Raw genomic sequence first — 15,637 nt, 5'->3', positions numbered from 1 at the left:
AAATCAAATAAATCAGTTGATTTGTTATACTTTTATATTTGAAATATATAGTTTTTTTTTTAAACAAATTGAAATATATAGTTAGTTTGTTATTTTGTTTTTGAAACCGTTGTTATATTTGAAAAAAGAAATTGAATTTGTTATGCTGTAAAATTTGATCATAGTTTAGAAATATGTTAATTCAAAAATTAGATAATATAATTTAAATACAATATTGTTATAAATGTTTAAATTTAAATCATGTTTGGTGGAACAAAAAAATATAGATATATGAGGTATAGTAGGACCCAACTAAAAGTAAAATAAACAACCTTGCATTGGAGCAAAATTTGCATGGGTTGCTTATGAGTTGCTTAAATCCTATGTGGCAGTTGGACCCCACCAGAATGGAGTTTAAGCAACCCAAGTAGCAACTTTGCATTGGAGATGCTCTTAGACAATCTTTTAACTGTCAATTTAGTCCTTATGTTGAAAAGTCAATATTATCTATCTAATTTTCTTTCACTTTGGTCCCTTTCTTCTTTCTTCCATCATCTTCATCCCCCTTCTTCCATCATCTTCACCAAAAACTCTTCCCCTTCTTCATCAACTCATTCATCAACTAGATCAACAAAAAAATAAAAATCATCATGCTTCAAACCTAGAAAATCACTACCCAGAACATTATACAGAAAAATAAGAAGCAAATGGCCATGGAGCCTCTCCTTGATTCCATGGCCGCTTCCATCGGATTCCGCATCCACCAAATTCAATTTTTTATTTATTTAATTCACCCCTTTTTTATTTTTATAGCCATGTGTATTACATGAGTGGAGATGCATGGAAGGAAGGTGGCATCGATGCCACTTAGGGGTGTTCATAACCGAACCAATCCAAACAAAACCGACAAACCGATCCAAAAAAACCGAAATCCAATCAAACCGAAAACCGAACGGACTGAAAATTGAAAAAACCGAAATTATTTATTGGATCGGATCGGATTTCGGATTTGATTTCCAAAACCGAACCAATCCAATCCAAACCGAACATTCACAAATATGTATACTTTTAGTTATACATATATCATTCCATTTACACTTACATAGTACATATTTATTGTATATATATTGATTATATCACACATGCATCAAAGTTTACTATATACATGCATCAAAGTAAACAATTATAATCATAATTTTAAAATATGTTGACTATGTTATAATTTATGAATGTTATATTAATGTTATAAATTATGGATCATTGTATTTATCATATATTATATATTTTTAAAATTTATACAACACAATTTCAAAGTATAAAAAAGTGAAACAAAAACCGAACAATCCAATCCAATCCAAACCGCTATAGATTGGATCGGATTGGTTCGGATTTGAATTTAGTAAAAAATCCATTGGATGGCAAAATCATAAAACCGATGAGATCGGATCGGATGATTTTTCTCCTCAAAACCGATCCAATCCAATCCGCGAACACCCCATTGCCACTGGTGAGTGCTGAATTTCATTAATTATTTTCTGGGTTTTCAGCTTTTACATTTTTTGGATTGAAGAATTAATGAAATGTATGAGCTTTATTGCTATTTGTGTTGGTTGGTTGATAATTGATTATGGTTGGTTGAAATGTATGAGCTTTAGGGGAAGGGAGAGATGTCTTCGTCCTCAACAAACATAAAATGGAGTCACGAGAGTGAAAGAAAATAAGAGAAGTGGAAATTGGGGTTGAAGATGCCTTGAATTTCTGGGTTTGAGTATCACAATGAGGAGTGAAGATGGGTGAGGGTGAGAGAAGATGCCTTTAATTGAGTATATCGACTAAACATAAAGGGGTTGTTTATTTTCTGATTTCGATTAATTTTTGGAAAACTAACAAATACCCCTGGTCTTTTTATGTTTCTGTATAATGTTATGGGTTTTGATTTTCTAGATGGTTTTTATTTTTCAGTTGATCTAGTTGATGAAGAAAGGGAAGAGTTTTTGGTGAAGATGATGGAAGAAGGGGGATGAAGATGATGGAAAAAGGGATGAAGATGATGGAAGAAAGAAGAAAGGGACCAAAGTGAAAGAAAATTAGATAGATAATATTGACTTTTCAACAGAAGGACTAAATTGACAGCTAAAAGATTGCTTAAGTGGCAAAATAACGTGCCATGTCAGCTACTCTGTTAACGTCCGTCAGTTTTTTTAACGTCAGGGACTAAATTGACTGGCGTTAGCCACTTCTAGGGACCGCGAGGTGAATAAAATTGATTCAATGACGAATGTGAAGTCGGTTGACACTTTTGAGGACCAAAGTGACTATTTACCCTATATTACCCGTTCTTTTTTATTAACTTAAGAACTTTGATGATGCTCTTAGGGGTGGCAATACAAATTTGGCCTACCCGCCTTGCCAACATTTTTAAGCGAGTTGGGTTGGAGATAATTAATCCATTAGCCCGTATACCCCACACTGTTTTAATCTCTGAATTGGCGGGTTGATTGCGGGGTGGGTTGAGTTGTTCTGTCGGATTACTTAATTTTTTATAATAAAAAACCTACATTGGTTGGGTGCAAAGTTATTATTGAGTTAAGAAACTCATTCAACAATTAAGTAAACATTGCATGAATTTGTTTTCATATCATTAAAATGCATATAGTTTTTTATGTTATATTACTCTTACAATTTTCACCTGGGTGTGGTCAAGGTCAAAGATCTCTCAAGAGTGTGTCTCCTAAGATTCGAACTCGAGACCTAGGATTCAAACGCCACATTTTACAATTGTGATTGAAACTCATTGCGTAAATAATATATACTTTTAAATATAGGGAATATGTTGGATGAAATGTAAGGCTCGTTTGATTGCCAGAATTTGATAAGAGCATGATAGGATAAATGATTTGATAATGACAAGATATGATAAGAGCAAGATAGACTCTTATCCTATCATGCGTTTGAGGTGGACAAGATATTGATAGGATATAATAGAAACAATGAAAAATGTATCGAATTTTCCTTTGAAATAAAAAATTCATAATATTCATAAACTGATATCCTATCCTGTCAGGATAATTTTTATCATAACTCCCCCCTCAGAATAACTTTTACACATGATATACAAAATAAGATAAGGGACAGGATAAATTTATCATATCCAGCTGACGCAACAAACAACATATTACAGCAGGATATGATTACTGTTGTCCTATCTGTCTATTTATCCTGTCACCAAACGAGCCCATAACAATATTGCAATAAACAGTTAACAAATTTTAAGAACTTATGCATCGCATGACTAAGCTAGAAAATAATAAAATCTAAAGGAGATAAAAAACTAAATAAAAAGAAATACAGATCCTTTTTAACACATAGAAACTTAAAAGACGCAAAAAGTTCTCTAGAATGACAAAAAAACTCTACATGAGATTTAAAAAAAGAAAAAGAAAATAAGTAATAGACTCAAGAAAATACAAAAATACTCCAGGTCATAAAAAACCATTCTAGAGGATTATCAATTTTTTAAAATGTTGGATAAAGTTTGATTCGTATAATTTTAAGATGTTAGTCTCATGGATTCAGAATCAATAGGGTTGACCATATAGATCATATGTCAGGGTAAATGACTTATGCTAACCAATTTAATTTATTTTTCTTTCATGAATGGATGAACTAAATGGCTGTGGAAAGTTCATGAATATATGATTTCTTTTGACATTTGTACTGTTTGTCATTTATCAAGTGTAGGGGACTTTTTTGCTCATTTGAGAAACTGACACATGAAATTCAGCACTCTCTCTCATTCTCATTCTCTCTTAGCACAATCCTCTACCTCTAGGTACTATACCTCTCTTCAATGTTCATTCCAAGAACACTCTAGCTCATAATATAATTAAAATATATGTATGAAAAAGCTCATGCAAAGAAAATAAAATACAACCAATGTTTATTATTGCATCATATAATTAAAGATGATTATTATATTAAGAGTAGGGCTTCCTCAAACTCAATTGTCGGTTGGAGGAAGAAGTACAAAGTTTTCAGGCATTGTAGTTTTATATGGACTAGGGCAGGGGCAGCACATATTTATCACAGTGCATTTACAACAAGGAAGTGGTGCATATTTTATCGTCTCATTTGTATTATCCATCCCTTGTACGTTTCCTTTGATGTTTGCATTAGTGCTCACAATAGCAAAAAGCAATACTATCAACTTCAACACAATAGTCATAGAAGCCATTGTTTCCCAACTTGTTTGGCGGATAAAATCAATAAGGCTCACTTCTGATGTATAAAAATAATCTATACCTATTTATATGCACAAGGAGAGTTTTTTATTTTTGTTAATTCATGCATATTGGGAAGGCAACTAATGAGTTTATTAAAATGAGATTTTTAAATATAATATAAATTTCTATTATATGTTAAGCATCAAATTATAACAAAAGAAAATCATATAATAATAATTTAAAATATATTATCATATAATATACTATAATACGTTATCCTATTAAAATTTAACACTAATATATATATATATATATATATATATATCTCAATAAAGTTGACTTAAAGTTTCCATTAAGAAAAATATTAATTAGTTTTTAATGCTTTTTATATTATTGAATTTTAGTATTAATAATAATTTAAAAATATATTATCATATAATATACTATGAAACTTTATCCTATTATAATTTAACACTAATATCTCAATAAAATTGACTAGACATTTACATTAATAAAAAATTAATTAGATTTTAATAATTCTTACATTATTAAAATTTAACTTTTATATTAATAGTATTTGAATTTTAATTATTGATCACAACTTGAGGAAAGATTTAAAAAACTAATATTAATGATAATAATTAAAATTTACTTCACCTTTAGATTTATAATAACAATATGAATTATTTATTAACATTATTTCATAATAATTAATAAAATTTATTTTTTTATATATAAAACTAAATATTAGTATTATTTAATATTTAATTATTAAAATCAAGTTGTTTTTTTATAAATCACAACTTAAGTACTTTTTATGTATAAAGATTATATTAAGTATTTAATTTTATTATATTTATAAGTAAAACTTTTTTGGTGCTTGCTGTGGTACCTTACTTTAGGTCAAGGTATGATACCCCAAATAACTTAGCATAGTAATAACGACCCATGTATCACATGAGTCAACGATTGTATTTTTTCAATAATGTGCCTTAAGATTAATGGCGTCGATTAGATAGGTGTTAAGTCACTCCCTTAATCGAAACAATGTCACTCAAACTCAATGCTAGGGTCGAGATTCACTGCAAGATCGTGGTGAACGTTAACAAAGGTCGTTGGGGGAGTGTTGAGTTGCCTAGTGAACGAGAGTACTATTAAACTAGAATTATAACATTGAGAATTATAATTTTAATTACTATATGTCATTAATTTACTAAACCACCTAGTGTGGGTACCACAACAAAAAAAAAGGTGCGGGTACCACAATATTCACCAACTTTCTTTACCTTTAAATTAATAAAAATATTAATTAATTAATAAAAAGTTCCTTCCACTTTTTTTCTTTTCTTTTTGATAATTAATTTAATTTACCTTTCCGTAATAGCTTTATTGCTTTTCTTTTCATTTACACTTTCTTGATAGTTTTCCTTTACTTTTCACTCATCTTTTATTTTCATTTCTTTATTTCGACGTTGTTAACCCACTCAGCAGAGAACCTTTTTGAAACTAAGGTCTTTCTTCATCAGAACCTTGATCACTAAAAGTTATCACCGGATAACTTGCACGCTTTTAATTTCGAACAACCTTTTCGAAACAAGAGTTTGGGTTGACCAGAACTCCAATTCACCAAGTTCTCATTAACTAATTTGGTCGTTTTCACTCCCTGTGCATTAGAAACCTAATACAAAAATTAAAGTCTTAGGTTCGCCAAAGCCTAAACTTCACGAGTTATCACTAGATAGCTATGTGTTTTTTTTTTTTGAAAAGAGCTATGTGGTTTTTTAATTTTTTTTGGCAAACATCACTACTCCGAACTGCATTTCAAAATCCATCTGTATAGGAAAACCAAAAAGCCACCGAACAAAAAGATACTATACCTCCAGGACCTGATTCAAGACCCAAATTGCTCTTTGGACCAATTTATTGGTGCAGGAAATACATGGTACTCCCTCCGTTCCTTTTTAAATTTCGTTTTGGAGTAGTATAATACTCTCAAACCAAGATAGTTGATAGTTTGAGTTGTTTTTTCCATTCTACCCACTTACATCCCAGTCATAAAGTCATAAAGCTCTCCAATCAAGATAATGGATTGTTAGTTTTTTTTCACTCTCTCATATCATTGAAGTAATGGGAATGAGAGTTATTGAGAAAAGAGAATTTTATGGAAAATGTGAAGTGGGGTTATTGAAAAAGTAAGGGTATAATTGACAAATTGTAACCTTAAAACATCAAAATGACAGTTAAATAAGAATAAAAACATTCTTCTAAAATGACACTTAAAAAGGAACAGAGGGAGTACTATTTTCTCGTGTAATCACCTAATTGGCTAACGTAAAATTAACACTATGTGAGTTAGTGCACATATAGCCAGGGACGTATCCATGTGTAGTGTTATGAGGGCACTTGCCCTCACTTAAATTTTGAAAAAACATTAGAAAAAAAAATTGAGTAGTAAAACTATGAGGTTTTTTATGACCCCTTTGATAAAGACGTCATCACTTATGTCTCACATTGCTAAATGCCCTCACTTATGTCCCACATTGCTAAATGCCCTAACTTGAGTAATAAAAGTATCTGATTTTTTATGGCTCCTTTGGTAAAAAATGTTCTCACTTGTGTCCCTTTAGGTAAAAAGATTCATCACTTCTAATAGTATATGTTAATTTTTTGTTGTTGCGAATTTGTATGAATATTTTGCTCTCACTACATCAATTTTCTGGATCCGTCACTGCATATAGCAAAGTAAAATGACAACTAGGCTAAGCAAAATTAATTCGTTGAGTAAGGAAAGAATTAATCTAATGAAATTGTGTATAGTACTATGGTTGAATTTATTCGGTTAAGGGTTAGCCACTTCACCGACATTGAGCATAAGAGGAATTTAACAAAATAAGGTGAACGTCCATTAGTATGGAAAAAAGGAAATCAATGTGGTTTTCCAAAAATGGAATTACTAAAGAATAACCTTGAGTATATAAAAGACATGTCTTTCATGAATGTCCCGGATTTGAGTGTGATTGAAAATTGTATACGATGGATGTTGAGGTAATTGATGTCGATCCCAAGAATGGTTGACTAGATGGGTCAAGCCATGTGAGTTTAGGCACGATGATATGGGACAAGGATTTATCTCTCATTTGTTGACGAGGGGTTTTTTATAAAGCCACCTTGAAGCTATTGTTTGAGTAATTTGGATGTGATTGTTTTCTATGAAATGCTAATCACATGATTATATGCATGTGCGTTGTGATTGAGTGACTAAGATGAATTGCTTAATTTAGATTATAATTTTGATGTGTTTTAATATATGAATATTATTTGTCGAACTTTGATGTCGTCCTATAAAGAGGGTTGAGTAGTAGAGTGATGGGTTTCATACGGTGAAACACCGACACTCAACTAGCTTTAAGCTTTCTCTTGGGATTGCCCAAAGTAATACAAAATATATTGAACCACAAGGGTAGTTGATTATTAATTTGTTCTTAAAGTGTAACGTTCATAATGAAAATCAAAGAAATAAAAGTTTGAAGTTTGGTAGTGATTGGATCAAAAAAGACAAAATCATGAACAAAGATAGTGTAAAACTTATGGGAAAAACAGTACTTTCGGTCAAGTTTCACCTAGTCCAATTAAAATTCTCAAAACCGAATTCCTATATGAACTTCATAAATTATCCTATGGTGATGTAACATTTACCTTCACTTGTTAATACCTTAATCAAGCAAAACATTACATCTCAGTTGCTAAGCCTAGTACCTTAGTACCTAGTCAATCCAATTGAAAAAATATAGCTTTTGAAATTAGGCCAACACAACTAATTCATATCCTTATACCTAGAGTAAATTAATCCACCCAATTTCAGTTCCCTAATCTTACAAAACTACTGTTTGTTCAAGAAAATCATAACACTTGCATGCATTCAAGATAAATTACAAGTAGAAAAAATATTCATACAATAAAGACTTAATTCATATAGAAAAATTGGAATCAAAGCATAACAAAAACTTGGATCCACAATTCCCAAAGTATTAAAAAGAAATTAGCCGAGCATGACCATGTAAACAACTAAGATAGCAAGGAACTAACCATAGAGTGCTCCAAACTAAGGTAGAAAGTCTTACAATTCTCCAATTAAGTATTAAAGAAAAAAGAGAGTCATATTTATAGCTAAAACTCAGCGCAACGACGGTGGATATTGGGCGCAGTAGCGCAAGAGGGCATATTGCCAGCGCTGCAGCGGTGGAGAGGCTGGCGCTACAACACACTAGAGGGCAGATTGCCAGCGTTGCAGTGGCGGCCGGGGACTAAGCGCAGTAGCATTGAATTCACGAGAACCAGCTCCAGGCTTCAGGTTTGCAGCGCTGCAACGGTGGGGATGGAAACGCAACAACGGTGGTGCTCAAGGGGTCAGTGTTGCAGCATGGAGATCATGAGCGCTACAGCGGTGGAGGTATGCTGATCTTTTTCCTTCAAGCTCCTCATAACCTTCATTCATTTAGTTCCATCCTTTCATCAAAACTCTTCATTACCCTTTATCACCTACTTTAAATCTCTTGAAACCACTAGAAAAATCATCATTAACCATAAGAACCCATCAAATACTCATCAATAGCATGAGTAACCACAAAATCATTCATACTTAGCATTAATGTTTTTCATCATCATAAGAACTTAAAACTGACCAAGACATTAACCACTAAGATAGAAAATAATAAGATCTAAAGGAATTAAAATAAAACTAAATATAAAGAAAGACAAAATCCTATTTAACACTTAGAAACATAAAAGATGCAAAAAGTGCTCTAGAATGACTAAAAACTCTACATGAGGGTTATAAAAAAAATCAGTAAAAGACTTAAAAAAAAACCACAATACCCCAGGTCATAAAAAAACATTCAATTGGATAACTAATTTTTTTAAAAGGTTGGATAAGTTTGCCTCGTAGAATTTTAAAATGTGTCTCATGGATTTAGAATCAATAGGGGTGACCATAATTGATCATCTATTAGAGTAAATGCCTTATACTATCCAGTTAATTGATTTCGTATTCATGAATGGATGGACTGAATAGGTGAGAAAGGTTCGTGAACAAATGATTTCTTTTGGCATTCGTACTATTTGTCATTCTCTAACTCATAATACGATTAATATATATATATATATATATATATATATATATATGAAAAAGCTCATTGCAAAGGAAAATATAATACAACCAATGTTTTTACTGAATCATGTAATTGAAGATGATTATTACATTAATGTTCCTCAAACTCAATCGTAGGTTAGAGCAATAGGTACAAAGTTTTCAGACATCATAATTTTATATGGGGCTGGGGCAAGGGCAGCAAATATCTCTGGGAGTGCATTTGCAACAAGGAAGTGGACCTCCTGATGTTTGAATTCCTATCACTTGTGCATGTCCTATCCTCTGTGCATTATCCATCCCTTGTACGTTTCCATTGATGTCTGAATTATCAATCTTTATTGCTTTTTCTATCTCTTGTGCACTTCCCACGCGACTTATAGTGCTCACAATAGCAAAAACCAATACTATCAACTTCAATACAATCTTCATAGAAGCCATTATTTCCCAACTTGTTTTGTAGATAAAACCAATAAGGCTAACTCTTGATAGATAAAAATTATCTATAACCTATTTATATGCATAAGGAGAGTTTATCACAAATGAGATTTTAAAAAATAATTTAAATTTCTATTATATATTAAGCATCATATTATAACCAAAAAAATTAGTACTAATAATGATTTAAAAATATATTATCATATAATATAATATAATACTTTATCTTATTAAAGGTTATACACTAATATATATATCTATATATGCCAATAAAGTTAACTTGACATTTACATTAATAAAAATATTAATTACTTTTAATAGTTTTTATATTATTTGAATTTAACATTTACATTAATATGATTTAAATTTTCATTATAAATTACAACTTTGGGAAATATTTAAAAATAAAAATATCAATGATAATAATTAAAAATATTAATTGATTAATAAAAAATAATATAGTTTTCATAATAATAATTTATGTTTCATATTATTTATGATTCCTCATTTTTAAATTGAATACTAAATACATTTTGAATAGTTATATTCACAATGACTTAAAATTTTTATGAAATAATAACTATAAAAATAAATTTTACTTTACCTAAACATTAATAAAAATCTTAATTAGTTATTAATACTCGTTTATCTTATTCATAATATTCATTTCTATTGTAAAAAAGTTTGACTTTTGCATTAACAAAATATTAATTAGTTGTTTAAAAAAAACAATATTGATTAGTTGCTATTGTCACAATATTAAGGCTTAATAGAGATTTTGACCCCTCACTTATCATGATTTGACAATGCTGGTCCCTCAAGGAATTTATTAGCCTACAAGGTATCTCACGTTTACTAACTGTTGCGGTTTTAGTTTTTCGTCAACTTTCATCCAATATTTAACGGTTTTTAATTAAAATAAATCTTGAAGAACAATTTTATGGTTTCTAGTTTTTCTTTAATTGATTTTTTTATCAAAAATTGTTAAATATTAGATGAAAGTTGACGGAAAACCAAAAGTGCAACAATTAGTAAACGTGAGGGACGTTGCAGGCTAATAAATTCATGAGGGACCAGAATTGTCAAATCGTAATAAGTGGGGACCAAAAGTGCTACTAAGCATAATATTAATTACTAATTGTAAAAATTGTAATTTTTCATATTGGAAATTAATTTTAATATTTCTTAAATTTTAAGTATTTTTAAATTTAATAAATATTAAAGATGATAATAATACTGATAATAATAGCAATAAAAAGTATAATTGACTTAATATTTATATTAATAAATATATTAATTACTTATTAATAATATTTCATATTAATTATTAAATATTATTTCATAATAATTGCTCATTACTTATTATATTAATAAAATTTAATACTATTTATTAATTTTTATTAATATAATGAGTAATGAGTAGTTATATGTATTATAATTATAATACTATTTTAATTATAATTATTAATCACAAGTTGATGTCTTTCCATATGTAATAAAAAAAAATCAAAAGTTGATGAAATTTTTAAAGAAAATAATTTAAAACTAATTATTCTTTTTTAAATGCAAAATATTAAATTTTGGTATGTATATAAGTAATATCGACTTGGCAGTTACACGAATAATAATATTAATTAGCTAGAAGAGGAATTAAGAAAGATTTGACCAGCTTGCCTTTAGCAGTCTTTGCGTTGTCAATTCTGTTGTGGTGGTTTTTTGGGGTTTTATCGGTATTTTTGTGTTTTTGGTTTAAGTTTTAGTATATGTTTCTCTCTTCTTATTTGTTTTTTTCTTTGGTTTTTGTGGTGTTTCCTATGCCTTCCATTTTGAGGGGGTTGTATTCATCTTTTGATGATTAATATATCTCATAGGTTCTCTAAAGAAATATATAATTCATGATATTAATTAATTTTTTAAATAGGACTTTTATTAGAATGAAAATAAATAATATGTGAGAACAAACTCTCTCATATTGCAACAAGGTTAAAATGCAAGGGGGATAATGTGACCCCTTCCATCAAACCTTTTTCTATAGAATAAAAATTTGTAGCAGCACTACAAAAAACTTGGCAAATTGTGGCGGTTTTAAATGCAATTTATGACGTTTAAACCGCCACTATTGACTGTAACAACGGTTTTGAGTTACGACGTAATATCGTTCGCCATTCATCACATAGTGGTGGTTTCCTGTAACCCGCCGGTGCGTCCGCCATAAATGAATGCAAATAATACGACGGTTTAAACCGCTGCAATGTAGTTTTTATAAAAGGAAGTTCCATGCTAAGTCAAAGATATCATAACCTGTTCATCATAAGAACTCACAAGAGAAACATACAAAATTGATAAAACGGAAGTTTCAACGACAAAGATTATTGAAGAGAGTTGAGTATCAAGTAAAATACCACTTCGCCTAGCCTTCTGTTGCTGATCCATTCAATGTCTACATGACAAACATTAGGCAAGGCATACACTCCAGCATCCTACACATACACGGTTAATATCATATTTCTCATTTTTATTTTATGTTTGATTTAATAAACGATTTAGCAGCAATGAGAAATTAAAAACTGATGCAATTGCATAGCAATTGAATAGAATTTAAGGATTTCGAGCAGAGAAAACACCGAAATTAGGGATTCCATAAAGAGAAATCAAAGAAATTGGGGATTCCAAACCAAAAAGTCATATAAAATAAGGATATCACATGAAGAAATCAGAGATATTAGGGTTTTCGAACCAAGAAACCAGAGATGGTCGATGTGAAATCAAACAAAGGAAAACAGAGAAATGAGACGTACAAAGTAATCAGGGAAATCAATGAGAAACCAAATCGAAGGAAACAGAGAAAAAGAGGACGACGAGCTAAGGCTATTGCGGAACCTATATTACCTTCACCTTGTCGTCCTCGCCTCGATGGTGATCCAGTGTGAGATCCACGAGCTCAATGCGAACGGCGGCAGTACAAACATGAACAAAGAGAGAAGAATCACGAGAAGAAGGGGAGAGATTGAAAACCATAGTCAAAGTTTTGGGAAAAGAGAGGACGAAGGTGAAGTTTATGGAATAAACCCTTGCTACAAAGTAGAGAACTGGAGAGAGGAGTGTGGGGAGAGATCACGAAATTGAGATTTGGAAGAATAAGTTTTGGAAGAGATAAAATGCGTGAAAATGTTCGAGATCGCGAGTATAATCAGATCTTGCGCGTTAATAAAAATGATTTCCATAAATTGTGGCGGTTGAAACCCCATTTTAGAACTAGAAACCGTCACAATCGTTTTATTATTACGGCGGTCAACAGAACCGCCCTATTGTACATTAAAAATGACGGTGTTACGAAGCGCCACAATCTTCCCATTTTTTGTAGTGCAGAGCCATTTACAAAGACTGCCAATGTAGTTGAGGAGATACAAATCTGCATCCAGAAAGCTCCAAACTCTATTTCCTTCAACAATTCCAATAAAAAGCCTCGTTCCACATTACCGTTAATTTGAAAGTAACAATAAAACAATATATAAATATTAAGGCTTACGATAATTAAAATAAGTTCCAAGGCTTACTAAAATAAGTTCCAAAGCTTACGATAATTAATTTATTATAAAGAGTTCCTTCCACTTTTTTTCTTTTCTTTTTGATAATTAACTAAGTTTACCTTTCTGTAATAGATTTATTGCTTCTCTTTTCATTTACGCTTTCTTGTTAGTTTTCTTTTACTTTTCACGCATTTTTTATTTTCATTTATTTATTTTTATGTTGTTAACCCACTCAGCGGAGAACCTCTTCGAAACAAGAGTCTGGGTTCACCAGAACTCAAATTCACCAAGTTCTCACTAACTAATTTGCTCATTTTCACTCCCTGTGCGTTAGAAACCTAATACAAAAATCAAAGTCTTAGGTTTGCCGAAGCCTAAACTTCACGAGTTATCACTAGATAGCTATGTGGTTTTGTAAATTGTTTTTGGCAAACATCACTACTCCGAACCGCATTTCAAAATCCATCCGCATAGGAAAATCAAAAAGCCACCAAACAAAAAGATACTATACCTCCAGGACCTGATTCAAGCCCCAAATTGCTCTTTGATCAATTTATTTGTGCAGGAAATACATGGTACTATTTTGTCGCATAAACACCTAGTTGGCTAACGTAAAAATGACACTATGTGTGAGTTAGTGCACATATAGCAAAGTAAAAATGACAACTAGGCTAAGCAAAATTAATTCGTTGAGTAGGGAAGGAATTAATCTAATGAGATTGTGTATAGTACTATGGTTGAATTTATTCGGTTAAGGGTTAGCCACTTCACCTATATTGAGCATGAGAGGCATTTTTCGGAATAAGGTGAACGTCCCTTAGTATGGAAAGAAGAAAATGAATGTGGTTTTCCAAAAATGGAATTACTAAAGAATAACCTTGAGTAAATAAATGACATTTCTTTCATGAACGTCCCTGATATGAGTGTGATTGAAAATTGTATATGATGGATGTTGAGGTTATTGATGTCGATCCCAAGAATGTTTGACTAGATGGGTCAAGCCATGTGATTTTAGGCACGATGATATGGGAGAAGTTATCTCCCATTTGTTGACGAGGGGTTTATTATAAAACCACTTTGAAGCTATTGTTTGAGTAATTTGGATGTGATTGTTTTCTATGAAATGCTAATCACATGATTATATGTGCGTTGTAATTGAGTGACTAAGATAAATTGTTTCGGTTATAATTTTGATGTGTTTGAATATATGAATATTATTTGTCGAACTTTGATGTCGTCCTATAAAGAGGATTGAGTAGTAGAGTGATGAGTTTCATACGGTGAACTAGCTTTAAGCTTTCTCTTGAGATTGCCCAAAGTAATACAAAGTAATATATCAAATCACAAGGATAATTGATTATTGATTTGTTCTTAAAGTTTAATGTTCATAATGAAAACAAAAGAAATAAGATTTTGAAGTTTGGTAGTGATTGGATCAAAAAGACAATATCATGAACAAAGATAGTGTAAAATTTATGGGAAAAACAGTACTTTGGGTCAAGTTTCACCTATTCCAATTAAAATTCTCAAAACCGAATTCATATATGAACTTTAGAAATTATTCTATGGTGATGCAGCATTTACCTTCACTTGTTAATACCTTAATCAAACAAAACATTCAATCTCAGTTGCTAAGCCTAATACCTTAGTACCTAGTCAACTCAATTGAAAAATCCGCTAATCATAGGGTCCACCCAGAAGGCGATTCGATTCCTAAATTTTGCTATGGGAAGCTAAGGCGATCCCACTCAAAGCTGCTACGACTATGGAGAGCCGGGATCTGTGAAAAGTGAGCTAGATGGAGATATATTATGCATCGGAACAAGCTTGACAAGTAGGCAAACTTCATGGAGGCCAACGGGAAGCCTTCAGGTCCACCAGTGAGGACACTTGATTGAAGTTCTTGTTAGGGCGAAATTAGGCGTAGGAGCGTTGTTAATGCTCTTTGGTCGAGGATTATAAGGCCCAAGATTCCATTCGGTTATCAAATTTAGGGTTAGTAACTACCCACTCTAAAACGGAAAGGGTTACTTTGTAAAAGGGATTGATTATCATTTACACAAAGTGGCTAGCTTATTACAAGACTCTACTTCCACTAGGGTTTTAGATCAATTATTATATCTCACTACGCGTGAACAATTAGTAGTTCTCATTTCTCACAATGAGCACTAGTTTTCACGCTTATAAAAGAAAAAAGCACCAGCTTTCGCTTGATATACTCTCGTCATAACAACTCCCATAGAGGATCAACTCTACCACACTCATTCTTAACTAAGTAATCCGCTACAGAATATACTTCCCTTTAAATATGGAAAGCATCA

The sequence above is a fragment of the Lotus japonicus genome, chromosome 1, assembly GCF_012489685.1.
Source record: "Lotus japonicus ecotype B-129 chromosome 1, LjGifu_v1.2".
Taxonomy (NCBI): Eukaryota; Viridiplantae; Streptophyta; class Magnoliopsida; order Fabales; family Fabaceae; genus Lotus; species Lotus japonicus.
Note: the sequence above shows the minus strand (reverse complement) of the source record.